The following is a 26,912-nucleotide window of genomic DNA, read 5'->3' on the forward strand; positions in this document are numbered from 1 at the left end:
GCCAATAATGACAATTGATATATGATATACAAATTGTGTTCATAATGACCGAACCTTAGATTCTCGTTTGAGATTGAATGCAATGATTCTTGCGAACAGTTTGCATTAATCATTGTATTCAATCTTGAATTTTCCATTTGGACAATTTGGGAAGACTGATATTTTTATGGTAGATTCATGCGTTAAGGTTAACACTATTTTGTTTAATTAGATGACATTTTGGTACAATGCATTTCTAGTTGTTCTCTGAGTGCATACTTGATTATTGGGAAATTAATTTCACCGATTTCATGTCATGTACTTGGAAACCAATGCGAAATGCTGCCGAAATTTTTTCAAATTTAACAAAATAGAATTAACCCTGACGTATGAAGCTACCATAAAAGACGGTCTTCCCGAATGGGATAGGGCCATACCTATAATAAAAAAGTGAGATTTTCATGCATCAAATAACTTCGTGAGTATCACAGAGTTATTACTGAGACGGATCGAAGTTGGATGAATAAAAGTCGCATCAGCCCAGAATATGAGGAAGGCGTCGAGCAGTTCTTACAATTTGCTTCAGAAAGAGGTCGACCGGATGAAGATGGGAAATATTATTGTCCATGCATCAATTGTTTGAACGGAAGACGACAAATACTGGACGACATACGGGAGCAACTGTTGTGTGATGGAATTAAGAGGAATTATACGACGTGGATATGGCATGGTGAAATGACAGACATGCAGAGTGGGCCCTAATCCAAACCATTTGATGTAGAAATGGGAGATCGCTTGGAGGATATGATTCGTGACCTTGGACAAGAGTCTTTTTAGCAAGCACATGCCCCTGTGTATGAAGGATTGTAGAGTGACTCAAAGAAGCCTTTGTATCAAGGGTGCAAGAATTCCTTGACGTTGTTGTCGGCAGTGTTAAGTCTGGTTAATGTCAAGGCCAGATATGGGTGGAGTGACAAAAGCTTTACTTCACTGCTTCAAGTAGTGCACGATCTGCTTCCAGAGGAAAACACGTTGCCTAAAAGCTACTATCAGGCCAAGAAGATACTGTGTCCGATTGGTATGGAGTATCAGAAGATTCGTGCTTGCCCTAATGATTGCATATTGTACAGGCATGAATTTGAAGAAATGTCCAAATGCCCTAGGTGTGGGACGTCATGGTACAAGGTGAAAGATGATGAGGACTGCAATTCTGATGAAAACTCAAAGAAGGGCCCTCTAGCGAAGGTGTTGTGGTATCTTCCCATCATTCCAAGGTTTAAGCGTCTTTTTGCTAATGAGGACGACACAAAAGACCTTATTGGCATGCAAATGGGAGAAACTCTGATGGAATGGTCCGTCATCCGACTGATTGCTCCCAGTGGAAGAAGATTGATGGTTTGTATCCGGATTTTGGCAAAGAGGCAAGAAATCTTAGGCTTGGACTAGCCAGTGATGGAATGAATCCATATGGCAATTTAAGTACTCAACATAGTTCATGGTCAGTTCTACTAGTAATTTACAATTTGCCTCCTTGGTTATGCATGAAGCGAAAATACATGATGTTGTCTATGATGATATCGGACCCAAGACAGCCAGGAAATGACATTGATGTTTATCTAAGTCCTTTGATTGAAGACCTGAGAAAGTTGTGGGATGAGGAGGTTTTAGTGTTTGATGGGTTTCGCAAGGAGACTTTTGAAATGCGTGCAATGCATTTTTGTACCATTAATGACTTTCCAACATATGGGAATCTGAGTGGTTACAGTGTTAAGGGTCATCATACATGCCCCACCTGTGAAGAAGACACAAGCTACATACAACTGAAACATGGTAGAAAAATAGTGTACACTAGGCATCGTAGTTTTCTAAAACCTCATCACCCTTACAGACGATTGAAAAAATCTTTTAATGGAAGTCAAGAGCACGAAACTACACTGATACCATTGACTGGTGAGCAAGTCATATAGCGGGTTCAACACCTGAATACTGTATTTGGAAAGACCCAAAAGAAGGATAAAAGTAAGAGTTGCATATGGAAGAAGAGGTCCATTTTCGTTGATCCTCCATACTGGTTTGATCTAGATGTTAGACATTGTATTGATGTTATGCATGTGGAGAAAAATGTATGTGACAGTGTCATTGGGACGCTCCTTAACATTCAAGGCAAGACGAAAGATGGTCTCAATACCCGTTAAGATCTAGCTGACATGGGTATACGATCGCAGTTGCATCCAAGGTTTGATGGGAAAAAAATATACTTGCCTCCAGCTTGTCTAACTTTGTCTAGAAAGGAGAAGATAAGTTTTTGTCAGCATCTGCGTCGGGTCAAAGTCCCACAAGGATACTCTTCAAATATTAAGAGCCTTGTGTAGTTGAAGGAGCTTAAGCTGGTAGGGTTAAAGTCTCACGATTGTCATGTGTTGATGCAACAATTATTAGCCGTGGCCATACGAGACATTTTTCCTAACAAAGTCAGGTTAGCCATAACTCACCTATGCTTTTTCTTCCATGCCATATGTAGCAAAGTCCTTGATCCTGTCAAGTTTGATGACCTGGAAAATGAGGCCGCAATTATACTATGCCATTTGGAGATGTATTTTCCTCCTGCTTTCTTTGACATCATGATTCACTTAATTGTTCATCTGGTCAGAGAAATCAAATGTTGTGGTCCTGTTTATTTGTGGTGGATGTACCCGGTTGAGCGATACATGAAGATCTTAAAAGGGTATACAAAGAATCTACATCGTCCGGAAGCATCTATTGTTGAAAGGTACATTGCAGAATAAGCCATTGAATTTTGTTCAGACTACATTCAAAAGGCTAAACCTGTTGGGCTTCCTGAGTCTCACCATGACGACAGAGTGGGCGGTAAGGGTTCAAGAGGACTGCATGTTATCACTCCAAGTGTAGAAGATTTGTTACAAGCTTACTTGTATGTGTTGAACAACAGTAATGAAGTTTTTCCATACATACTTCAGCATGAAGCTTTAGTCAAACAAAATAATCCAAAAATGTCAAAGAGCTGGGTGTTGAAAAAGCATAATAAGACTTTATCTGATTGGTTTAGAGATACAATCTTTGCTGATGAAAATGCTTCAGAAACATTAAGAAAGTTAACAGATGGGCCTAAAAGAAATGTTATAACTTGGCAAGGATACGACATAAACAAGTATTCCTTTTACACAAAAGCAGAAGACGACAAAAGTACAATGCAAAACAGCGGGGTCACCCTAAGGGCTGAATCTTAACACTTCGCAAGTGTGCATGATGACAATCCCTGTGTATCTTCCATCCCTTACTTTGGGTTCATTGATGATTTAGGAGCTTAACTATGTCAAATTTACTGTATGTGTTTTCAAATATAAATGGGCTGATAGCAACACCGGTGTGTGGATCGATGATGTAGGATTTATATTGGTAGACTTAAAGAAACTAGGTTACCATAATGACCCTTTCATCATGGCAGAACAAGCTAAACAAGTATTTTATGTGCAAGACCCTTGTGATGAAAGGTGGTGTGTGGTTCTACACGGGAAAATAATTGGTGTTAATGTAGAAGATGATGATTCATACATGGACACTTATGTTAGTCCTTTGTCCACACAAATCACTCCTAACATCGTCTGAGAAGAAGAAGCTGACGACATTCATGCTAATCGTAATGATCATGATGAAGGAGAATTAATTAACATCGTCTAATGTAATTTTTTAATTATGTATTTCATTTCAGTAAATTGATTTACATAACTCATACTATGGTTTTTGATAATGTTAACTAAATCAAGTTTTTCTCTTTACTGCTTAGAAAGATTTGATATGGGAGGATATTCAAGTATTTTAGTTTTCTTCTTTGATTTTCTTTAGTAGCCAAAATTTATAATTTACTAACAATAAAACCTAATTTATTGTTTGTCAGGCAGAATTTGAAATCCCGGAAGCTTCTAACAGTAGGACAAAGAAGAAAGTTCTTCAAAATGTGGGCGAGCGGTGGAGGCAGTTTAAATCTGATTTGACCAGGAAATGGGCACTTGCAGCCGACAAGGACGGTGTGGACGACACTATCTGTGAAAAATACGGTATCAGCAAGGAGAAATGGGCCCATTTTTGTCAAACCCGCAGAGATCCCTTGTAGGAGGTATGTACTTTGTAATTTGAATTGTTTTCCACTAAAAATTAAGTTCTTATAATAGATTGTAGCATTCTTTTGTTAATTAATGTTTAATTTTTGCAGGATGTGTGGAAAAAAGCATAGGCCATCCAGAAGCAAAACACCGCCCCCCATGTGTTGCCTCGTGGGGGTTATCATTATTTAGAACAGAAGCTCATGGCTAAGAAGACAAAGAAAAAACTAGAGGAAGCTTCTTAGTCAGGAAGCACTGAGGGTGTCATTAACCCTCCATCTCCCATCAGACGACACGCGAAGTGGAAGATGGCCCGCACCAAGAAAACTGGGCAGATGACGTCTGAGGCCGCAAAGAAAATTGTTGAGAAGATTGTAAGTCAAATGTAAATTTAGAATTGTAATTATGTTTGTTTATTCTGTGAATGCCTTGGACAAATATATGTTCTGTACAGGATTCTTTGGAGGAGCAGACGTCACAAGGTTCGTTTGTCCCCCATGGACGTCAGGATCTCTTGACTGCTGCCATTGGGCGACCAAAACACCCTGGCCGTGTGCGTGCTGCTGGAGCCGATGTCACCATCAAGCAATACTTCGGATTGGCTCCATGAAGCTCCCGCAGTTCCTCCTCCATCCCTCCCAAAGAACTCGAGCAGCTCACTCAACAAATCAGGGACTAACTGGAGGAGTCGATCATAGAAAAAGTGACTCGGCAGCTCATGGCATCCTTCAGCCAGATGCAGTCCCAGCTTCAGTCACAGATGCAATCACAGGGACTTGCACTGCCTTTGGAGCCTAAGGTTGGTCCCTTAGCTGCTCGTGTTAGCACAAAGGGGAGTTATGTTGATCCCTCACCGACTGATCCAAAGACAGGTCACTCAGACAAATGCAGGCGGCACATCGAAGAAAATTCTTCCCGCCTGGTTGCCCTAGGAAGAGTTTATGAGGGATCCACAGTTGTTCACAACATCCCTTTGTTGCATGGCCAAGTGAAGGTTGGTGTTGAGGAGGTTAAAGATGCAGAGGCTCCCGTTCCTGTACCCACTACGAGGTTCAACTAGTGGGGCATGCACTGAACACCTTTCTTTCTTGGCCGACACATCTCGTGAAGCATGTATCAGAACAGGTATTTTACTCTGATTATATGCTCTTTCTTTTTCAATTGATTTGTTCACTATAATTAAATTATATTATTTCACTATGTTTGATAAACAGGCAGTTGTGTCTCAAGCAAAGCCTCCAGATAGACCGGATCTTGAGTTCAATGATCCCCTATATCTGATGACATTGACCATCCCACAGCTTTTCTTGAAGCCTTTCCAGGTTAACTGGGATGCTATCGTGTTCGGGGTGTTTAATCTAGACTTCCCGTTGTACATAAAGCACGAAGATTTCTCCAAAATCGCACACGGTGGTCAATGTCTCAGCATATTTGTCATACAGTTGTGGATTCTGTAAGTCAATTTAGCTTACTGTTAATTACCTAAGTTATTGCTTTAAATTCATACATAATTAATTTTGTCTTAACAACAACAGACATCTGACTGAAACAAGTATGCGAGCGGGGAATTCTGATGTGTATGGATTCCTCGAGCCACAGTCTATTCAAAGATCTAGGCAATCGCAGTTTGACTCCGAAAGTTACATCAAGAGTTGGATGCAGAGTTCAAAACGCGATGTCTATCTTAGAGTCTACTTAAATGGGTAAGTCAAACAAAACAACTGAATTTAATTAATGTATACTACTACAATAACCCATATTTGTCTCCACTGCAGCGAACACTGGCAAATGGTGGTCCTTCTACCCAAGGAAAACCTTGTTGTCTGGTTTTGTTCCTTGCATAACAGGCCAAACAACTATCTTAAGGGAATAATTAACAGGTTAGTGTTTTTTTCAATACATTTGCATTGGCATTACTCAACAACATCAATTTTTAAATGTTCCTCGTATTCAACAGTGCTTTGAAAGGACTTGATGATACTCCACAGCCTAAATCTAAGGTTGCTGCTAGGTGGATTGTCGTTAAGGTACGTGATTTAAATAAAACTTCTACTTATATATACTGCTTATGTGTGTCTACACTAATTGTAGTTAACGTTTAATTAATATTCAAATTTCATTATGTATTTAGTGTAATAGATAAAAAGGAAGCACTGAGTGCGGCTATTACGTCATGCACTAGATGTCCACCATCATTTTAGGAAGTTTCAGGAATAACTGGGAAGCGATAATTGTTTATCTCAAACAAAGTTGATTTTCTTATAATTGGTATTACATTATTAATTTATCTTTTATTTGATCATGCAGTATTTTAACGATGCTAGACCATTGGAGCCAGAGAGATCAATATTATCTCTGACTTAGAGATCAAACTTAGGATGTTAGCAAAATTAGGATGTTAGGGAATTCATTTTAGCTTACTTAAGTAGTTTACACTACATGGTTTACATTTTTGTAATTCACTATGTCATTTGAACATTGAATGTTATTTATTGATAATTCTTAATAAATCATTTATTTATATTCATGAATTCAGTATACTGTAGTTTTCTGCTAAAAACTGCTTGAAAGCATAATGCAAATGATGTTTGCTGTCAATTGTGGTCTGAAATTGCTTTTTACAGGTTAAATTTTGGATTTTTTTTTAAAAAACAGAAATTGTATATAAAATAAAAAAAAACCTTAAAACAACATCGGTTATTTACAAAAACCGATGTTAATATACACAAACAACATCGATTTTTGTATATAACTGATGTTAACATACAACTTAACATCGGCTCTTCCAAAAACCGATGTTATTTATGTATATTAACATCGGTTATTTACAAAATCCGATGTTAATCTTCAAAACATTAACATCGGTTCTTATAAAAAACCGATGTTAACTCACACATTAACATCGGTTTTTATACAGAACTGATGTTAAAGTTTCTAACTTAACATTGGTTTCTATATAAAACCGATGTTAACGTATAAGTTAACATCGATTTTTCTAGAAAACCGATGTTAATGTATGCATTAACATCAGTTTTGTATAAAAATAGATGTCAACGTTCAGCTTTGTATAAAAAAGTTAACATCGGTTCTTATAAAAAACCGATGTTAACTCACACGTTAACATCGGTTTTTCTAGAAAATCAATGTTAATGTATGTGTTAACATTGATTTTGTATAAAAACCGATGTCAACGCTCAGCATTTATACACTTATTTTGGTGTAGTTCTTAATATATAATAACTGATGTTGATAGTTTTATGTTAACATCAGTTTTTCAAAACCAATGTTAACCATAATACTTTCAACATTGGTACTTTCAACATCGGTTAAAAATCGATGTAGAAAGTCGTAAATAACCGATGTAAAAAGTATATTTTCTAATAGTGTCTCCTTAACATTAAATATTCTTTTAATTCATAATCATTAATAAATTTGTCATCAAATTTTTGGTAAAAATTGATTCAAAACAAAATCAAAATTATATGTTGTGTGGTCTGCTTTTAAACTATGCAGGTTAATTTTGGGGTTACTGAAAAAACATACAGCATATTAAAAAAAATCCTAAAAACAACATTGATTTTCCAAAAAACCGATGTTGTTAATGGCAGTTAACATCGATGTTGTTAGTGTATGTTAACTGCCAATGTTGATATGAACATATATCACTTTTTTATAATTATATAACATCGGTTATTTAAACAACCGATGATGTAATTTTACGTTAACATCAGTTTTCAAAAATCGATGTTAATGATAATACTTTCAACATCGACTAATAACCGATGTTGAAAGTCCTAAATAACTGATGTTAAAAACTTATTTTCTAGTAGTGAAAACACACAGCGAAATAAAGATATTTTGCATCTAAATTATATTTAAATAGACGACATATTAAATGTGTACCTATTGATGAACTCTTGAAGCATAAAAATTTTCTACAATAGTGTGAAGATTTCATGTGTATTCACACCGAGACTAATCTTTATTTGTCAATAACTTTGACATGTGGAACAATAATTGGTGTTATGAGAGCATGAGAAGAGAAGTGATAACTTGTCTCTTCAACATGCAGCCTAGGGCTGTATTTATCGCACGCCGAAGATAATAGATTTGTGATAAGATCAAAACAACTATCTTATCTTTTAAGCCATTTAAAAATATTATTTCTTGTTATTTTCTTGTTGCTAACCATTTAGCAATTTTAAATTAGAAATAATAATTGACCAAGTCCGACTTGTATGTAATAGCTTTTCAAACTAAATTCCAAACATGAAATCCTCCAGTTTGTTTCTTTTCTTTCACCAAATATTTCAAGTTATTTACATTATTTTATATTTTAAATACTAAGTCGGTAATATATTAATCAAATTAATATATAAATCAAGGTAGGCATCTAGCAACACTTCTTAGCGTCCAGATAACATGAAGTAACATTTTTCTTTCAATAACCATTAGAAAAATAGTATAATAATTTCTTTCATCTTTACATCTTTGGGTTAACTCTAGAGTAAGAGTATGGTATTACTATCAAACCTTTTTTAAGTTAATTTATAATGACTTAAGAAACTCATTTCTTCTTTTATTTAATTTTCCTGTCCAGGATATAATTTTATTCATAAAGCTCAAACTCATTACCAAGAGTTTATGGATTCCTTCTTGATTAATCATTAATTCTAAAGGTATTTAATCATATCAAATATTCATTCAACAAATTCTCTAAAGCATCAAGTGTCCGGAATCAAAACATAACAAATAACCTCTTAATTACTATGACAATTTCAAGTCAAAGAAAACTATTAAACCTCTTCTTGAGAAATTTTTATTAACAGTTTATGGTAAATTTAACCATTAAAAAATTTCAATTAAGTCAATTCAATGATCACATCTACATATACATCATCTATATATGCAATTTAATAAATGAGATACATTAATCTTTATCAAATAAAGATCATTACATATATATTGATCCATTCGAATTATTGATGTCATATTCACAATAATCCTACGATCAAGAACAATTTAGATTAAAATTATAAAGGACTTGTTTCTCATTATCATAATGTCTATCATGATAACAAGCCTCTAATTTTAATCAAGGACTTGTCAAATTAACAATTTAATAAAACAATAAATATAATAATAAAATAAAGAACAATTTTTACTAAAATTAATAGCATGATGAATTAGATCTTGGACATACATATTTATACCCAATAATTATAATAGAGAATGGTGAGTACTTTTATGGTTGGGAAACTATTGAAATTATATAGTTCTAGACAGCCGGAGGAAAACAGATAAAAGAAAATGAAGCCCTAAATTGATATTAATTGAAATGTATTATAATGTATTGATATATTCATGGAACCTATATAGTACTAACCTAATTTATACTAATCATAATGTTAGCTAAGTATGAAAACAAATAAAGATAAGATGAAGAATACAAAGGCTAATCCTAGAGAATAATTTATTATATTCTAAAATATGGGTAGACATTTTCATTTAATCCAACAGAAACTAATCTAATCTCAATTCTCTAGTAATCATAATTTTTTTTAACATCTATTAAATTTCTGATGCAGGAATGGATGACCCAAGTGGACCCTTTAGGACCTTAGAAAAGGCCTTGAATGATGACAAGAGGATAAGATACCATAGAAACTACCTCTCAAACCTAACTGCTGCTATAAGGTATATTATTGCAAGTCCTTGAATATTCCTGCTTCTGTATTTTGTAGCATTACTTGCTAGCCTTCTTAATCATGACATATTATAAACTCAATGCAGGGAAGATGACTGCAATGTGCGCGGTTACTTTGTATGGTCATTTCTTGATAATTGGGAGTGGAACATGGGATACACCGTACGCTTTGGACTCTACTATGTGGATTTCAGGAACAAACTTACTAGGATACCAAAAGATTCGGTGCAATGGTTCAAAAACATGCTCAGAATAAAGACAGAACATAATGAAATTTCAATTGCTTTATCATACATCAAATTCATTTTGTAATTGTATAGTTCTTTGAAAATAAATGAAGGAAATGACATCTACAAAGGAGGGAAAAATGATGATGAAGCAAAAGGAGGAGAGAAGAGGGAGGATAATGTGTCATCCCTATCTTTCATTTCAAGCCAGTGACAAATTTTTAGGTAGTTTCAGATCATCATGTGTTTATTATTCTGGTTGGTTTCTATCAGAATCGGATGAGTATTCAAGTTTCTCGTATAAAATATTAACACTTATTCGCCACAAAAAAAAAGAAAAAAAAATTAACACTTGATTACCTATTATATGAAGATTAGTATGGATTATAATCGCCAATCACTTAATAATTTCTCCAAGTTCAAAGACTTTGAGATGATATGAGTGTTGTAATTTTGTATATTTCAAAAGGTTATTATTTATTATTTTTTAACTTGAAATATTTTCCAATATACCTAGAACAACAATGAGTGCATACCAGATACTCCAACTATCAAGATGCTTGAGTTCCTTATTTTTTAGGTTGAAATCTTGTGTAGGTAGAAAATAAGCTGAAATTCTGATACCGATGACAGATGTCGTACCGGATGTCACGACATCACGCTTCAGAACATGCAGATTATATTTGACAGTATGAACAGATTAAACAAGTAAATAACACAAGAGAATTGTTAACCCAGTTCGGTGCAACGTCACCTACATCTGGGGGCTACCAAGCCAGGGAGGAAATCCACTAAAATAGTGTTAGTTCGAAGATCTAACAGCCACTGTTTACAACCTTCTCACCTAACCACTACCCATGCAACCTCTACCTAAGAGCCACTCTTAGATATGAGAACCCCTCTCACTCCCTCTCAATCACTCTCCCGTGTTTACAAATAAATCAAAGACACACCAGAGATTGCTCTCTGAACAATAGAGATCAACTCTACACACTCAGGTCCAACACTTGATGTTAGGGTAACATCAAGGTGGCTCACAAAACACTCAAGTCCCAAAACTCACAAAATAACTCTTCAATCTCGGACTTGGTAGAAAACTCGTGCAGCCTTCATGTTTATATAGCAGTGTGCGTATCTGGGCTGCAACAACTTGCGCTGGATAAGATCTATCATTCTCCTGAAAATCTGCACTTAAAGATCTAAAAGATAAAGTTTGATCTTTTAGTTTTTATCTTTAATCTTTAATCCCTGAACGAACTATTCAAGTTTGTAATTCGAACTTTAATTATCTTTTAATTCGTTCCTAAAGATAGATCGCCAAATCTGTTGCTAACTGCACATTAATCTGTTAAAGATATAACAGATTTATGTGTCCAGTATTTTCGGGCAGGATGTCCTGGACATTGTATCTGACATCGTGGATCCTGCAGCTTCAATTCTTCATTTGACATTTTATCTTGCCTTGTGCATTGTGCAGCCCGATCTGATTCCTTGACATCATGTGCAGCAACTCCAGCTTTCCTTCATTGTCTAAATGCTTATGTTTTAACAAAATTTTAGCCAATCTATTAAAACTCAGTAAAGCTAAGCACTAACATAAGCTTTGATTCACTACTAAAAAAAGTGCTTTTTACGATGCACATTCGAGGTCGGTCATAACAAACCCGTCGTAGTAGGGTGACCGGTGGCATTTACGTAAATATATGACATTTTTGCAGGGCATGTGCATGGTGTGTGACGTCTACAACGACATTTTGTGCTAACACCGTCTTTGTAGGTTAGGTCGGAGCTTATCTAAGACGGTGTGTTTGTAAACACCGTCATAGAAATATTGAGTATCAAAGACAGATTTACAAATACACGCCGTTAATATACTGCTTCATGTATATCCCTTTTTTGCGCGAAATTTGATCAATGACGAAGGCTTCCGTGATGCACTCTACTTGATTGATATTGGACAAAATGACCTTGCTAATTCATTTGCCAAAAATCTATCATATGCGCAAGTCATCAAGAAAATCCCAACAATTATAACTGAAATTGAGAATGTTGTTAAGGTCAGTCCAGTGTTCTTCAAAATGTTTGAGTAAACTCGCTCACTATCAACGAATCTGACTAATTTTCTTTGTTTAGTATTGGTGATTGGTGATTTAGGTTGGTAGAAGGGGCACAAAATTGTTGTTCTTTATTTAAGTGTTGATTTTCTACGGGTTGTGAGTGTTGATCTTGTAACTTAAGTTTCATTTCATGTTGTTGCAGCTAAAATAACAACACCTAATATGAATTTATATATATAATGTTATTAATTTGTTATACATAATTACTTTAAATGAATAACTTTTTTTTATCAATATGTTTAGTTTCATTAAAATAAGATTGGTAATACTTATCATAATTTATTTGTCTTTATTCATAGGTTTTAGTTAATTTAATATAATATAATTATGTTTATTGTTAATTATTAATATAATTAAGTTACATTTGAAATACTTATTGATAATTATCTTTATTCATAATCATTATTTATCATTATGTTGCTTAAGTATATAAAATTAAATTAACTAAAACCATAATATATAGTACACAAATTATATGCACTTATCATAATTACTTGACAATAATAATTTTTATATTTTCAGCTTATACATAGGTTATAGTTTATTTAATATTATATAATTATGTTTATTGTTATTTATTAATGTAATTAACTTACATTTGAAATACTTATTGATAATTATTTTTATTGATAATCATTATTTATCAATATGTTTCTTAATTATATAATATTAAATTAACTAAAACCATAATATATAGTACAAAAATTATATGTACTTATAAAAATTAGTTGCCAATAATAATTTATCAATTTTCAGCTTATATACATAGGTTTTAGTTAATTTAATATTATATAATTATGTTTATTCTTAATTTTTAATATAATTAAGCAACATTTTAAATAGTTAATGATAATTATCTTTATTCATAATCATTATTATTAAAAAATATATATCTATATAAAAATTATTAATTTTCTTTCTATGTCAGTGCTTACGCTGGCACCGACGTAGAAATACGCACTTTCAAAGATGATGTTGTGTAAGAAATGAAGGTTTCTAAGATAGTGCTTACGTCAATTTCTTCTTTGAAAGCGCGTATTTCTATTTTGGTGCTGGCGTAAGCACCGACTTAGAAAGCTTCCTTTCTACGTTCGTAATTATGTTAGCAACGTCTTTCAAATCCAACTTTCAAGAACGGTGCTGATGTAAGCGTCGTCGTAGAAAGTGTTGATTTCTAATTTAGTGCTTACGCCAGCACCGACGTAGAAAGCACGTATTTCTACGTTCGTGCTAGCGTAAGTACCGACTTAGAAATCAACTCTTTCTAAGACGGTGTTTTGTTGACCGTCGTCAATAGTTTTAAGGTCTACAACAACGTCATCTTCAAAGACGGGCCTCCACCGTCATTGAAAGTTGTTTTCGATCGATGTAAAATGCAATTTTTTTAGTAGTGATTCCATGGTTGAAATCCATGTATTGGTTCAATAAGTGGATAATGACCGATACAAAGTGAACATATGATTATCTTAGGCTTATTCGAATATGTTCCTAATTGATTCAAAGATGAATGAAATATAGTTGTCGAAGGTTGAGTTCATTAATTAACCATTAACCTTATTTGTTCATTATTTTGAATTGAAATAGCAATTAAGCCAAAACAGCTAGATATGTGGCGAAATAATGCATTTTACTAACCAGTCAGACATTATGGGCAATTTAGACAACACTATAATTCAAAGGTAATTCATTAGTAAGTTTGAATTAATTCTAAATTAATCTGAGAAGGTGAGAAAACTAAGGTTATCTCAGTTCCACAATTTGTTTATCCATCAAGAGTTACGTTTGTTTGTCTAAAGTCAAATAAACCGAGATAGCTTAACACAATTTGATGATATTGCAAAATAACTCATTGATGGGATAAAGGAAGTAGACTAAAGGTTGAAGCTACTTCCATATCAAAATGAAAAGCGTGTACAGTGTCATTTTCTTGAATTTCTAATGCAGTAACTTTTACTATTTTGAAAAGTTTTGTTGAATGTGTTTAAGTTTAATTAACAGATATATATATATATAATGATTTTTTATAAATGGAAAAATAGAATTTTTTTATTTATTTTCCAAATTTACCCTCCTTTTCACTAATATTTTGGGGAATAGAGTGCATCAGCCATCACGTTCTTGAAAAACACCCTGCATGCGCAGCCACCATCCAACGTGCCAGTGTTGGGCGCCTCCGCCCCAAGCTCCACCCTAATGTTCATCACCTTGTCTTGATCACGCACCTGTTCTCAACTCAGGATTCTTTGAAGGAAAAAAAAAAGAATTAGAATAGGGGGTGTATGCTAATAAAGGGAAGTGCTAATAGCAACTCCCTCATTTTCAAATCTCTCAGGTTGCGTTTGAATCCTGCCTGCACCTTCCATTTTGTATGCATATTCCAAAATATAAATTTACATTATGGAATAAATTTTTCAAGGTGATAGATTCAACCGTGGATATGCAGGAAACAAATGCCTCTCGATAGTTCACAACGAGTTAGATCCATTACTCTCCTTCACCGCCACCATCTCCAAATCACCTATAAATTTTTCCACAGAACTCGAATTTTTGTTCCTTTCCGCACATCCTTCACTTTTCACTTTCCTCTCTCTTTCTCCACCGCACTCGTCTGTCTCCTCTATCCAAATCAAACATACATACCCCACACACACAACCCAACACAACCACACTCGATTCTCCCTCTCCTAGTTTTCAGCCAAAAAAACAACACAACTTGGTTGATGATGCTGCAAGAATCGTTGGAGGGTTGCAGTTTGGGAATTGAAGTAAAAAGTAGAGGCTTTTGGAGTTTGACTGTGTAAGGAACAAGCAAAGTAGCGAGCTTGTTTGATGAAAATAATATTACGATGGAGATTGTTGAATTAAATGTAAATGAAGTTCACACAAATTTTGTGTTACTTAGTTTCAGCATGGTAAGAATTTGTTTGATTCAATTGTGGGAGTAGAGGTTCCTATCTACTTCTCAAAGGTTTTAAAAAAGGTTCTACAACTACAATTGTGGCTGCAATGTTACTGCAATCGCGATTGCATCAAGTGCATTTTTCTACAATTTTCTATAATATCAAGAATTGCAACGAAACCACAACCAGAATTGCAATTGCTTTTCTTGTGGCGAGCTTATAAGGGGTTATGGTTCCGGTCTTAATTTTCCTTTGATGCATTGTGTATAGGTGGTGTACAACTTTCTTGAGGATGAAATCACCAAGATTCTGAAAGTAGCAGATCATTACAGTGCAAGATCCAACCAGACTTTGAAAGAACGGGAGGCTAGTCCGATAATTCATTTGAAGAAACTCAATAACTGGGTATGTGTTGTACTCTTTAATATATGATTTGTTTCCCAGGCAGTACTATGTGATAGCTGATTAATTGTATTGTTAATTCAGCTTTACGCTCATTGAGGAGAAGCAGTACTTAACCTCGCTTGTGCAATGTGTTAATGGTTTTCAGTTGTTGTTTATATACCAAAAGACATTCTCAGTTTCTTGGCTAACCATAGAGTCCATCCTTTTTTGTTTCATAATGTTTACCAGGGTGGTGATCTTATCAAATGGGACTAGGCCAAAATTGGATATTATGTTGGTATTGACATTGCTGAATGCTCGGTATGTATCATGTTTTGCCATAATTGGTTGCACCAGTTCCTTATCTGTTTGTTTCCATAATCAATTCCATCAAATCATACTAAGATGCAGTTGACTAAGGATTTTCTAACTCAATAAAGTCATTTGTAGGAAACAATTACACTTGTTGCCAATGAAGCATCAATCTTGCATTTTCTTCATGTATCCATATCGGATATATATTGGATACGAATTGATGCAATCCTATCCCGCAAGGGCATTGGGTAGAAGACTCCAAGTAGATTGGGCTAGAGATCCAAGGGAAGGCCCTAGGGTTCTCATGAGCCTTAGGGTAGATTTCGAGCCCATGGGCTAAGTATGAGCCCGCTTATCTTTGTAAATATTAGAATAGGTTTTTCCTTCGTTTGGGCCTTGTATTTTGGCCATTCTAATAGTATAGGGTTTTAGCCTTGTATTTCGGGGCATTTTGAGTAGTCTTTGTAGTAAGGACTTTTTTTTGTATTTTCATGTTTTTTGTCGTGGGGGTGAGCTTAGCTATTATAGGGGGTGTGTAGCTAAGCTCTAGCTTCTCATCTCAAGGAGGTGAGCTTAGCTATTAGAGTGGTATGTGTAGCTAAGCTCTAACTTCTTTAGGAATCTTCTTAAGGAAGCTTCTTAAGGAGGTGAGCTTAGTTATAAGAGGGGTGTGTGTAGCTAAGCTCTAGCTTCTCAAGGAAGTTTTCTCAAAGAAGCTTCTCAAGGAAGTTTTCTCAAGAAAGCTTCTCAAGGAAGCTACCTAGTCTATAAATAGAAGCATGTGTAACACTTGTTGTAACTTTGATGAATGAGAGTCTTGTGAGACACAACTCAAAGTTCCACTTCTCTACCTCTTTTATTCCTTCAATTTCGTGCTCCCCCCTCTCTTTTTCTCTCCCTCTTTCTTTTCCTCCATTGAAGCATCCTCTCCAAGCTTCTTATCCAAGGCTCATCTTGGTGGTGAAGCTCCTTCTTCCATGGCTTATTCCCTAGTGGATGGCGTCTCCTCTCACCTCTTCTCCTTTGTCTTCCGCTGCATCTCCATGGTGGAAAATCACCATTAAAGGACCTCATTGAAGCTCAAAGATCTAACCTCCATAGAAGCCCCACAAGCAAGCTTCCATCACGAATACTCTAAGATAGTAGTCAATAGCAAGATAGACTGGCGCTACAGTGGAGTGGAGCGACAATATTTTTGTGAGCTATAGTGGCGCTACCACGATGTAGGCATCAAAAACCCATTTTTTCCTGTGTTCCATTTTGTTCTCTTTCTTTGGACTTCCCAATTCATGTTTTGCTAATTTGTATCTATTTTGTTATGTTCTTTTTCTTTTAATTTCACCATCATCTTTCATTTTTGGACCTCGTTACCATGTTCTTTTATTGCTCCAAGATTGATGGTGACTGTGTCTAAACTTGTGACTATTATTTATCATGGATTTCTTTAATTTTTGGGTTTTTGTTTTGATTTTTTGAGTATTATTATGTATAATTTTTTTAGTTTGTATTATAATATTCTTAATAGCGGTCATCATGTTTCCTGCTATAGCATTTTCAGTTGGCCACTGTGTGTCACTATCCGATATTGATAACTATGCTCTCAAAAACTTCACTAATTCACTTATATGTATCCATGATGTATCCAAAGAAGAAAAGTTATGAAAATCTAATTTAGCCAAATATGAGACATAGAAGCATTGTCTCTTGATGAACCAAAAGTGGAAGTTGTTCTCTTTATGGATGATACTCAAGAAGAGAATGATATTGATACTTTTCCAATTTGTAGGGAAGTAACAAGCAGTGATTTATGATGACAATGATTTATAATTTTCATTTTCTTTCTTGTAATGCCCAAGAAGTTTGTTCTTAATTTGGATTTCTAAAATTTCATTTATATATTTATTATGTATTACGAATCTCGTACTTCCAATGTGGAACTCAAGTTTTTGCTAGTGGTAGTAAATTTGCCATTGCAGCTATATATTTCCCCAACTTTAAGTGATGAACTTACAATTATATTTTATAGCTCAAATCCTTGTCGTTACATGGTTAAATATTGTATCATTTTCATGTCAAACTATTTGTAGTTATCGTGTCTGTCCTCACTGTCTGCTCATTGAATTCAACAATCTTTCCTGAACAAAGACTACTGGACACATTATAATGGTGATATGCTGACTATCATCCGTGACATAAAAAGTTTACATTTCCTGCTCGCCTTATATGTGGAGCTTGTTATGAGGTGATTAACATTTCTGTCCTTCAAAAATAACATTTCTTACACTCTCATCTTCTTCTCCCATTTCTATTGTTTAAAGATTAGCATCTGAAAATTGTTTCAAATAATAGTTTTCAAAACAAAAAAACAAAACACAATCAAACACATCCTTAATTTTCTAGCCATCTTGTGTTCCTCAGCTTCAATATCAATATCTGAATTTTGTATAGATGATCAAAGTAGCTCTAATTGTTCATAGCTTCATATCATTTGCTATTGTAGGTTCGCTTGGACAAAGTTCTTGTAGATGATGCTCCTTTTGATATTTGTAGTTGCCAGGTAAATGATTCACTCTTGAACTAATTATATGTAATTGGTGTATTTATGCAGAAAGAGTAATTCATTGTGCTGCTAGAAAATCTAATACATTTAGAAGTGGTCTCTCCTAGTAATTACCTTGCTTTTTGCTTTAACTTTTGGCCCATACAATTTTGTTAAACATTTCTTTAGTTGCATTTAAGATGATTTATTTGATGTCTAATTTTGTTCTTGCAAAGCCCTCGTTCCGCTACAGTTGTCCTGATACAAATTAAATAAAACATTATTTGTTGATATGTCTACCATTTTTTTCTTCATAACTACCTTGTTTCCCCCTTCAATATGCAAAACAACCATACTGTTTTGTCAGTACAAGCAAAATCAGCATAATGTTTGCAGTTAGACTATTGCATTGAATACAATTATGTTCTTTCCATCTTGAAATTGTATGTTGGTTTGTACTTTCTAGTCTGATAAACTTCTTAAATGCTGCAGTTTGCATTGCATTACTCATGGTCTATAGAGGCCCGTGCCCGGCAAGCATTGGCTAATGTGTCAGCTTTACTTCACCCAGGAGGCATTTTCATTGGAACTATGCCTGATGCCAATGTGATTATCAAGAAGCTTAGAGAAGGTTTTTCTCTCATGTTCAATTCTAATTATTATTCATTTAAAGTCAATTTAGTTGTTGATGAAGTCCAATGACATGAATTGATCATGTAATTAATTGATAAAAAATCATAATTTTTTTAAGACAGTACATTCACAAAGGCTTGCTAGTTGCTACTGTCTAGAAAATAATTTTAATTAAAATAACGGTATATCTAGGAATTTGATCCTTTGTCATGTAAATTGTCTCAAGGCATATAAAAGATTTCATTTGTTTTACATGTTGCTACTCTTATTGTATTTTGATATGGCAGTGTAATGCTCATGTTTGTGCTGCCAACAAGAAAAGAAATTATCTATTTCACGAGTAGCATTTTACACTTACTCTTTTGTTATTGCTTGTGAGATTTTCTATATAAATATTTGAAAATACTAGTAATATACAAAACAAAATGCTATGCTGTATTTATTTCCACCTCTGTAAATAGAGGATCAAAGATTCCTATGCTGCATATAAGGGGGAATTTTGTTGGATATGGCAGATCTTAATTGTCATTCTTGATTGGAGATGCTATTTTCTCTGTGAATTTGCAGCTGAAGGATTAACTTTTGGTAACAGGGTCTATTGGGTGCGTTTTGATGAAGAATTTTCTGATAATGTAATTTTGCTTTCCTGATCCTGTTGCTTCATCATTTCTTTGTTAATGCATGGAACCTCAGTGATTTTGGAAATGATTTTGTAAATTCTACATACCTGAATTTTTCCTTGTGTCATTCAGAAATTTAAATCTTCCAACCCTTTTGGAATAAAGTACACGTTCCATTTGGAGGTATCATTTCTTTTTAATCTTCCTTTTCTAAACATCAAGTAGCTGTTTTCCCATCACACAAGACTGATTTGGAGTTTCCTTGTCAAATAACTAAGATGTATGACTTTGTGCATGCATAAACATGGAGAACCTTTGTGTTACAAGTGTTATGATGTTACCATTCAAAGACTCTTATTTAGGGCCCTTTAAAGTTTGCATACTGTAAATACCTATGTTGTCATTTAAGACAACATCTTGTTTCAGGATGTTGTTGATTGTCCTAAATGGATTGTCCTCTTCCACGTATTCAAGTCATTAGCTGAAGGGTATGCATCACTGTCTAAAACTCTTCCATATTCTAGATTTTCTAAAGCTAGTATTGCATTGCAAAGGCTTGTTCTTCTAGACTACTCATTTAAACTTGTTGTTTACAGTATGACTATGAGCTTGTTTTCAAAACTCGCATGAATTTGTGCATTAGTATATGAAAAAACCGGAATTTGTGGAGCTCATGGGAAGACTTGATGCATTGGGAGATGGCAACCAAGATCAAAGTAACCCTTTGTGCCTAGTCTCTTTCTTTTCAATTTCCATTTAATTTCAATGAACGTTGTTTTTCCCTGTCTTTTGTTTGAAACCCCACCTTTACCTCTCCTGATTAACAGGAAACCTAGTAACATAATGCATGTATATATTGCTATGTGAGGTACAGTCTCCGCTGATGAATGGGAGGCAGCATATTTATAAGTGTCATTTGTATTGAGAAAGGTCAGTATCCAAAGCACTTGAGTTGGCTGCTTCATGCTGACAATGAAAATGATAGCAACAGTAGCATACAGCAGAGCCAAGTCATTACCAGACCAATCCGAAACCGCAACAAACCAGCATACCTGAATGATTATGCTTGATGGGGCCAGCCTTTGTGCTCAATTCCGTTAGGAGAAACTTTAGTGCTCATCCAATTTTGTTATAACAGAATTGATAATATAATAAATATCCACTATTGTAAACAAACAATATAAATATCAATGCAGTGAATGGAAAAGAGACAGAAAAGAATTCAGAATTTACTTAGCCTTTCATAATTCCTTCATTTATTTTCCTTGTTTATTTATTTAGATAGCCATTTGCTACCACAAAACTTTTCAATTCACCTCTAGTGCATACTCTCCCCCCCCCCCCCCTTTAAAGCAAGACACATTACGTATATCGTTATTTTTTCATAATTTAAATTTTGACTTAAATATGTTTGAGATCTCTATTGGAATTTTCAGTTCTTTTGCAAGTTTTCTTTTTCTATTTTTCGGTTGCTATTTCTATGGGGAGTGATTTTCTATACATGGTCCATTTTCTATCCACGTTCATCAACAACCCATGATCTTTTTTTAATATCTTCATCATATCCATGTTCTGATCCACAAAGGTTGAGCTTTGTGATGGACAGGGCTCTATCAATAGAATTGGGTGCTCTTAGATCACCAAGCCTACTCGTTTCTTCAAATAAAACACATCATCAAATTTGAGTGAGTGAGGGTCTGGAAAGCTAAAACTGTGAAGGCTAAAGAAGGTCAATAGCAATGGCTGGAGGTAAGTACCTTAGAAAATTATTTTTCTTCTCTATGTTCGTTGTTTGATCTGAATGTGTTGTTTATGGTTATTAACGTATTCAGACCTATATATTTAAATATTTTACTATCTCTACAAATATAACACTATAGTTAGTCTCCACATAAATTTTTTAAGTTTTTGAATCCCTCCTATTTTTGTTGTCACTTGTTTTGTTCCCACCATGACCTGTTATTACAAAAAAATGTTCTGCCCCTACAAATTTAGCTTTTGATTCATGTAAGATATAGCAGTTTTTGTTTTTAGTCTGTGACTTGGTGGCCAAGTAAGTGGGTTTTGCGCCAAGGATCATAACAAAGTCACAACGAATATTGCAGGATCACAAACTCAATTTTAGAAGGACTAAAAATCTATTACATTTGAGGGGAAAATATATTTAAGCCATAGTTATTTTTAAAATAAAAATAAGGAAAAACTGCCGATTAAAGATAAACTGCAAGGAAACAGGTATTACAAGAGTAAGAATACTAAAAATTTGCACATTCTTAATAATGCCACCATTGTCAACTTGTTCCTTAAAAATTATGATCATAAATAGGTTGAGTCCGGCTTTCAACTATTTTGGCCAAAACATTTCATTACACGCAGATGTTCCATTCTACCCGAGCCCAACTTTAGCCCAACAGCTAAAAAGACTTGCCCAAACATGTAGTATTTCAGCCTTATTCCAGTTAACTCATACACAAGACCCAACCCATCACCAGCCTTCACCTACACCTCCCTCTGACCTCCATACACACCCTTCCCTGGACCATCTTCTTCATCAATTTGATGATAATTTCTGAGAACCACAACAACTTCCTCCTCATCGCAACATCACTCATCACATTCATCTTTTACCCAATTCGAACCCCGTGAATGTTCAATTGTATTGCTACCCTTACTCTCAAAAGAATAAATCAGAGAGACAAGTTGTCGTGATGCTTGATGCTGGCATGATACAACCAAGCCATAGTCCATTTTCCTCTCCTATACAGAGCTTTGAACGTTATCACCATTAAAGATCATTTCCCCATACCAACGATAGATGAGTCAGTCGATGAACTCGGACGCGCTTCATGGTTTTCTAAACTCAACCTCCGTCAAGGTTTTCATCAACTTCGAATCAATGATGCCGACATTCATAAAATCATGTTCCGCATACATCACGAACATTATGAGTTCAAGGTTTTTCCCTTTGGGTTGTGTAACGCCCCCTCAACATTTCAGGCCACTACGAATGACCTTCCCTGGCCATTTATCCAGAAATTGGTGGTTGTCTTCTTTGATGACATATTGGTATACAACCATTCTTTTCCTTCCTACTTGGAACATCTCGAAACAGACTTCTCATCCTTTTCGTAGAGGGCCTTCTTCTTTTGTCGTTTTAAATACATATTCTCCAAACAACAGTTGAGTTACCTTGGCCATATTGTATCATCACTTGGAGTAGCCCCAAACCCAGCTAAAATACAGGCCATGCTTGATTGGCCAACTTCGGCATCACCCTCTGATTTGAGAGGTTTCCTAGGCCTCACAGGGTTCTATAGAAAATTCATCAAAAAGTATGCCGCCATAGCAGAGTCGTTGACTGCGCTCTTGCATAAGGGCAATTTCTCATGGAACTCTGAAGCTCAAGAAGCTTTTCACCAGTTAAAATCCATGATAACTCAGGCCCCTAGCCTTGCAACTCCAGATTTCACCATTCCATTTATCATGAAATCAAACGCCTCTAGCACAACTTTGGGTACAGTCCTATTGCAGAACTCCCACCCCATAGCTTTCTTCAGCAAACAGTTGTTCCCACAACTACAAAAAGCTTCAACTTAAATCCGTGAACTTCATGCAATCTCATATGCAATCCACAAATGGTGCCATTACCTTTTAGCCCATTCTTTCATCATTTTAACTGACAACTGGAGTTTGATAGAATTAATATCCCAAGTCATCTAGATGTCGGGACAACAATTATACCTCTCCAAGCTGCTTGGGTATGATTATACCATACAATATAGGGGTGGTTCTTCCAATGTGGTCGCAGACGCTTTATCCAGGATCCCCGAGACACCAACTCTGCAATTACTGTTATCCATTCCCAATTCCCTTTTAATGGAGTAACCCCGACAAGCGTGTCAGGCGAACTCCACATATCAGGAGCTCCTCCACCAGGTTAGTTCGCACCTAGAAGCTCACCCTGATTTCACCATTAACAATTATCTTTTCCCCTTCAACAATAAGATTTGGCTCCATTCTGGACATAATTTTACTGAATTGTTCATGGAAGAATTTCATAAAACTCCTATTAGGGGTCATATGTGTGTCTCTAAAACACTTTGCCGCATTCAAAATAATTTCTTCTAGCCTCACATGCATCAAGATATTCATTGTTATGTTGCCCAATGCTCCATTTGCCAACAAAGGAAATATGAAGCTCGAAAACTTGCAGGCTTGTTGCAACCTCTGCCAATTCCTTCAGCTATTTAGGAAGATTTATTAGTGTTACCAGTTTCCAATGGCTTCACAACAATCATGGTCGTCATTGACAGGTACTCTAAAGGAACATACCTCGACCCTTTTCCCCCTCATTTCACAGCACATAATGTTGTTGTGCTATTCCTAGACATCATTTGCAAGCTCCATGGCTCCCCAGGAAGTTTAGTGTTCGATCGCTGCCTCATTTTCATCAGCTCCTTCTGGAGAGAATTATTCTTCCTGAGTGGCACTAAGTTTCGCATGAGTATGGCTTACCACCCCCAGACTGATGACCAAACAGGGGTTCTTAACAGAGTATTCGAACAACATTTGTGCTCATTTGTGCACGATCAGCCCAATCATTGGTACAAATTCTTATCCTTGGTAGAGTGGTCGTATAACACCTTTGTACATGCCAGCACGGGCTTCACTCCATTCGAAGTTACATACAACAAACCCTCGCCTTCACTTCCATTATACCTCCAAGGTTCTTCAACAGTGGAAGCCATCGATTCACTCCTTACCTCCAAGGTTCTGCATGAGTATGGCTTACCACCCCCAGACTGATGACCAAACAGGGGTTCTTAACAGAGTATTCGAACAACACTTGTGCTCATTTGTGCACGATCAGCCCAATCATTGGTACAAATTCTTATCCTTGGTAGAGTGGTCGTATAACACCTTTGTACATGCCAGCACGGGCTTCACTCCATTCGAAGTTACATACAACAAACCCTCGCCTTCACTTCCATTATACCTCCAAGGTTCTTCAACAGTGGAAGCCATCGATTCACTCCTTACTTCACGGGCTGCCATTCATTCAGTCCTCCAACAACGATTGCAAAAATACCAAACTTCAATGAAAACTCAGGCTAATGCTCACCACCGAGACCTCAAAATCACCGTCGGCAACTGGGTTTATGTTAAACTTCGTTCATACTAGCAAACATCCATCCAGTCCATTTACTCTAAATTGTCCAAACACTACTATGCGCCATTTTTGGTACAAACCTACATAGGCCCCGTTGCCTATCATCTGCAATTACCCTGACATTCCAAAATACACCCCGTTTTTCATGTTTGTCTTCTGAAACTTCACCACAGGCCCATTCCCAATGACACCTCCCCACTTCCTACTTCCAACACCGATAATCACCCCATTGTTCAACCATTTCAGCTCCTAGATTGGAAGTTGGACAACCCCACCAATCCACCTACCCAACAGGTCTTGATGCAATGGGACAGTCTTGCCCCTAAAGACACTTCTTGGGAACCTTGGGACATAATTAAAAGCACTTATAACCTTGAGGACAAGGTTGGTCTTCAACAAGGGGGTATTGATATCAACAACATCATACAGGAGAGCCAAGTCACTACCAGACCAACCCGAAACAGCAACAAACCAGCATACTTGAATGATTATGCTTGATGGGGCCAGCCTTTGTGCTCAATTCCGTTAGGAGAAAGCTTTAGTGCTTATCCAATTTTGTTATAATATAATAAATATCCACTATTGTAAATAAACAATATAAATATCAATGCAGTGAATGGAAAAGAGACAGAAAAGAATTCAGAATTTACTTAGCTTTCCATAGTTCCTTCATTTATTTTCCTTATTTATTTATTTAGATAGTCATTTGCTACCACAAAACTTTTCAATTCACCTCTAGTGCGTACTTTCTCCCCTTTAAAGCAAGACACATCACGTATATCGTTATTTTTCATAATTTAAATTTTGACTTAAATATGTTTGAGATCTCTATTGGAATTTTCAATTCTTTTGCATGTTTTGTTTTTCTATTTTTCGGTTGCTATTTCTATGGGGAGTGATTTTCTGTACATGGTCCATTTTCTGTCCACATTCTATCCACGTTCATCAACAACCCATGATCTTTTTCCAATATCTTCATCATATCCACGTTCTGATCTATGAAGGTTGAGCTTTGTGATAGACATGGCTCTGTGAATAGAACTGGGTGCTCTCAGATCACCTAGCCTACTTGTCTCTTCAGATAAAATATATCATCGAATTTAAGTGAGTGGGGATCTGAAAAGCTAAAACTGTGAAAGCTGAAAAAGGTCAATAACAATGGTTGGAGGTAAGTACCTCAAAAAATTATTTTTCTTCTCTGCATCAGTTGTTTGATTTGAATGTGTTGTTTATAGTTGTTAACGTATTCAGACCAATATATTTAAATATTTTACAATCTTTGCAAATATAACACTATAGTTCGTCACCACATAAATTTTTTAAGTTTTTTAATTTCTCCTATTTATGTTGTCACCTGTTCTGTCCCACCATGACCTGCTAATTAGAAAAAAAATGTTCTGCCCCTACAAATTTAACTTTTGATTCATGTAAGATATAGCAGTTTTTGTTTTTAGTCTGTGACTTGGTGGCCATGTAAGTGGGTTTTGCGCCAAGGATCATAACAAGTGACAACAAATATTGCAGATCACAAACTCAATTTTAGAAGGATTAAAATTAAAATCTGTTACACTTGCACGCGAAATATATATTAAAGCCATAGTTATTTTTAAAATAAAAAAGAAAAACTGCCAATTAAAGATAAACTGCAAGAAAACAGATATTATAAGAGTAAGAATACTAAAAATTTGCACTTTCTTAATAATGCCACCATTGTCAACTTGTTCCTTAAAAATTATGATCACAAAATAGCTGAAGGGTTTTTCTTGTGATCACACAGCGAGGTCAACCTGACAAAACCCAACCGAGTGGCAGAAGGGACCGAGGGTCGATGCACATTTCGGAGGAAGACATCATGTACATTAGCACTGATGATTAAACGTGAATAAGAAACAACCAGTGACTAAATTTTCTGCAATGTCGTAGGGCTTGAAGCGGTTTGTATTTCCAGCAGTACCATTGTTCTCACTACCTTATGTTGCAGCAATTTTTTTTGCTGCAATATGCACGTTGAATTTTGTAGGTCCACTATAAAAAATTGGAAACAAAATTTCTGCCTCCCGTTTTGTATTATGGGTGTTCGTGTTTCGGTTTCATTTTTTATTGTTTTGAATGGTTTTTTATTTTTATTTTGGATTGGTTTAGATTGAAGACCCCTAATTTGTATTAGCTTCTGGACTAGATTTACGGCTAGTTATTTTTA

At 35.4% G+C, this 26,912-nt stretch overlaps 1 pseudogene; it reads left to right on the plus strand.

Annotated features, from left to right (window-relative positions):
- Positions 1 to 4,860: 4,860 nt before the first annotated feature.
- Positions 4,861 to 26,588, plus strand: LOC114378825 (annotated as a pseudogene).
- Positions 26,589 to 26,912: the final 324 nt, after the last annotated feature.

The sequence above is a fragment of the Glycine soja genome, chromosome 12, assembly GCF_004193775.1.
Source record: "Glycine soja cultivar W05 chromosome 12, ASM419377v2, whole genome shotgun sequence".
Classification (NCBI taxonomy): Eukaryota; Viridiplantae; Streptophyta; class Magnoliopsida; order Fabales; family Fabaceae; genus Glycine; species Glycine soja.